The sequence below is a fragment of the Puccinia triticina genome, chromosome 6A, assembly GCF_026914185.1.
Source record: "Puccinia triticina chromosome 6A, complete sequence".
In the NCBI taxonomy this organism is placed as follows: Eukaryota; Fungi; Basidiomycota; class Pucciniomycetes; order Pucciniales; family Pucciniaceae; genus Puccinia; species Puccinia triticina.
In genome coordinates, this window is record NC_070563.1 from 7,020,629 (window position 1) to 7,025,382 (window position 4,754).

Below are 4,754 nucleotides of genomic sequence, written 5' to 3' on the forward strand. Positions count from 1 at the left end.
CACACCGGCCATGGAGCAGGGGCTTCCCTCTGCTCAATGGCCCATATTGAGCAGGGGCTTCCCTCTGCTCAATGGCCCATATTGAGCAGGGGCTTGCCTCTGCTCAATGGCCCATACACACCAGCCATTGAGCAGGGGCTTCCCTCTGCTCAATGGCCCATACACACCGGCCATTGAGCAGGGGCTTGCCTCTGCTCAATGGCCCATACACACCGGCCATTGAGCAGGGGCTTGCCTCTGCTCAATGGCCCATACACACCGGCCGGCCATCCAGCAGGGGCTTGCCTCTGCTTGATGGCCCATACACACCGGCCCTGTGTTGTCCTCCTTGATGCAAGGGCTTGGCCAAGTCCACCCCAAGGCCCCTGTATCATTGCAAGCACAAGCTGCGCCATGGAGTGCAGGGAAGCCCAGCTGGATGACCAGAGAAGGGGAAAGCCCAGCTCATTTGTATATATGTATGTACATACATACATACATACATACATACATACATACATACATACATACATACATACATACATACATACATACATACATACATACATACATACATACATACATACATACATACATACATACATACATACATACATACATACATACATACATACATACATACATACATACATACATACATACATACATACATACATACATACATACATACATACATACATACATACATACATACATACATACATACATACATACATACATACATACATACATACATACATACATACATACATACATACATACATACATACATACATACATACATACATACATACATACATACATACATACATACATACATACATACATACATACATACATACATACATACATACATACATACATACATACATACATACATACATACATACATACATCTACATATAACTGAAGAAATGGCCTCTGGGGGCCAAACAAACCAGTACAAATACCTGTCATACGAGTAATGCCGGCGGCGGTATGCAAGTAATACCGGCGTCAATACTTTTTTGTATTAACCGCGTCCGTTCAATGCAGAGTCTTGCAGAGTCCGTTCCCTCTGAATTGACTCCACTTGAACGGACTCCTGGTGTAAGGTTCTGATCTGGAGAAATCCGGAAAACCCGCAGGCCAGATCAGGGTTTGGGATTGAGCTCCAGAGATCCGGAATCCGGCCGGATAGTGAAAAGCGCTCCAAAAGCAAGATTTATGCGGGTAAACCTCAGAAAACACCCAAAATAGGGTCTTTTCTCGGGGAATACCCGTCAAACCCGCATGAATTGGGAAGTCTACCGGGGAATCCCCGGCATACCCGATCAAATTGGCACTTTTTTTGGGATATGCCCCTTGGTTTCAGATCGGGAAAATCCGGCTGGATTCTGGATAAGACCAGGGTCAGGGTGCGGGATGGGTGATATCTGGCTCCGGGGCACCGGATCAGAACCTTATCCTGGTGCGACTCTCTGAAAGGATTTGGTAAGAGAGTTTGCTCTTCTGCTTGAACAGACCAGCAACTCCATTGAAGCAGACTCCAGAGTCATGCTGTCAAGTCTGTTCAAGCAGACTCATCAAGCGGACTTGGTGATCAAATTTCACCGAGTTTGCTCAACCATATTGCTTGAATGGACTCTTATCACACATCAATAATCCAGCCCGTTCAAGCAGATTGCTCAAACGGACTCTTACAGACACCATTTCCATTCAAGCAATGTTAAAATGATAATTGATCTGCATGAATTCAGTAATCATAACACCTACATAATTCCCCTCATCATATATGCTTGACAATCCCATCATCATCAACTTTCACACTCTCTTCATTCTCAACAATCCCATTATCATCAATTCTTGCCTTCCCATCATTACCAGCAATATTCACATTCCCATGTTCTTTTTCTCTGTGGCAGGAGCACCAACATTCTATTTATCAGCCTCAAGATTTTCCTCATACTCAACAATCAAATAATCCAAATCATGAGTGGCCTTCATCCCCAAATTTCCATCAACATTGACAACAGACCCCCGCATACACAGTATCGTCAAAATCATGAATCTCCTGACAATTTCAATTGTCAAACACAAAACCAATCTAAACACAGTATCATCTAAATCATGAATCTTCTTACAATTTAAATCCTCAACCACAAAACCAATCTGAACACAACTCACACAAATCTCCATCCCAGCATGGAAATAACAATCATGGCAACCACACCTCCAGGTTGTCTATTTTTAACTTGCTCAACTCCCAGAGTGCTTCACCAAGAAATATGCAGAGTCCATTTCAAACTTATGAATATTCTTCAAATCTATCCCCTGTGCAAATACCTGCAAACTGGAATGACCCACCTGAAATTGATCTGGGCCTTATTCAGGAATAAATTGATTCAAGTTTATCTCAAGAGCAGGATTTTTAAATGATCCTCCTGCTGGAAATTTGGTTGAACATGATTTCACAGGGAACCATTCCTTCGGAAATATTCCAAGAATCATGTAAACAGACCAAATGCATGGTGTTGGACTGAGCCTCCTGGGTTCAGGCCAGAAACTTTGAGGGCAGTGAGATGTTGTGTGAAGTGTCAAGCCATAATCTTCACAGGATAAGCAACCTAACTTTGCTGCCACCAAGGCAGGATCACTTTATAAAAACCACCCCCACCCCCTGAATTGCTTCAGATCTTCAAAATTACATATCAACCCAATATACCTGAGGGAAATCAACTCATTCTATCCATCCGCTTGATAAATAGCAACTTCACATTCACATCTCTTGGAGTCAATGCCTCAACCAGAGATGCACTCAACAATCAAGGTGAAGGTATCCATACATACATTCAAGGTGAAGGGTACAATTCACCATAACATTGGAAGTTTGCTTCTACTTTCACAGGAATTCCCCAAATTCTTACAGCTGGACATATATGACACAGAAAATGAGTTTGAAAACCACAGAGTTCATGGTCAAGATCTACTTCCAGGACTTATGCAAAGAATCTAAACAATCCTTCACCATTAATATCCTCTCATGCAACAGTTTGAATTTGTTCCATCTGAAATAAATCCAAATCACTCAATAAGGCTTACGGATAATGCTACAAATGTGGATCAAAGAGTTTACAATCTCTCAACAGGTGACCAAATTGCTTAATAATAATGCTCAGGAACCTTGATTGGACAATGGGACTTTGTAATGGAACCAGGTTGGGCCCAAATGTGATTTACACAAGAGTTGTATCAGGTAACAGAGTTAATGATTCTGTGCCCATCCCTCAGAGTCACATTCCTTTCAATCTGACCCAGATAAGTCTGGAGCTGTCTGGACTGCCTTTCAAGCTCATACACAAGAAATTTCCTGTCAATCTGGCCTCCTCCCTCACAATCAATAAATCTCAAGGTCAAAAAATTGGTAATTTTGGTATTGTACTTCATGAACCTGTGTTTTGCATTGTCAAGAAGCAAGTCAAGCCAAACTCCTAAGGTTGTGATTCCACAGCCTGAAAGTGGCCAGCCTTCATAATAAACTTCAAAAATTGTTTAAAAGGAATTTCTCTCAGATTTTCAGAGTTTTTGAGTATCTCTCATCACCATTTTTCCAAATATTTACTTTTTCAGTAACAAATTTTGTGTCTTTTCCCAAAATAAAATGCCCTTATTTCACCCAGTTTTCACTTGAAATTTTGTTTTTCAACCTATCTTTCAGTTGAAATTTGGTTTCTCCTTTGACTGAATGCATAGTCACCCTGAAATTGCATCATCAAAGGTTTGAAAATTTTATGTCATTTCCTTTGCTCTGTCCCATTCCCTTTTGGGCCTTTCACATCCTGTGACTTTCACACCCCCTGTAACCCCAAATTTGGGGGCTTCCCCTTGTACATACATACATACATACATACATACATACATACATACATACATACATACATACATACATACATACATACATACATACATACATACATACATACATACATACATACATACATACATACATACATACATACATACATACATACATACATACATACATACATACATACATACATACATACATACATACATACATACATACATACATACATACATACATACATACATACATACATACATACATACATACATACATACATACATACATACATACATACATACATACATACATACATACATACATACATACATGTATGTACATGTCCTGAGCATAATATGGCCTGATGTGTTGATGAGCTGTGCTAACCAAGTACATTCATGGAGGTGAGCAGACTAGCTGAACATGAAACGAGCTCATTGCATGAGCAGTATAAGTGGTGGGCCAAGTGGAGTTGGAATGGAGACTGAACTGGAGATGCCTTCATGTCACCTGCCCCCATTTGACCTGAAATTTTACCTGGTGCATTTTGTATGTCATTAAAATTACTCAAAATGCATGGAAAAGCATGAGACAAGGTTTAAAAGAGGGAACAAAAAAGAAGGACTGTCTTCATTAATGCCCGGTGTACAAGTAACAAAGACGATGGTAGATGGATGAGGAGTGATAAAAGAATGAAGGGAAAAATGGATTCACAGCCAATGGAAATTGTACGAGAGGAGGGGAGAAGAGAGGGTCCGCTTCCCATTTTATGGCGATCAAGATATTCAACATTATAAATTGTTTGCGGCAACAACTTGAATCCACGAACCTTCAAGAACTAAGCACAATGGTTGGCAATCGTTCAAGAAAGAGCTATGTAGCAAGATACAAAGTAGGAAGGACGATGTGG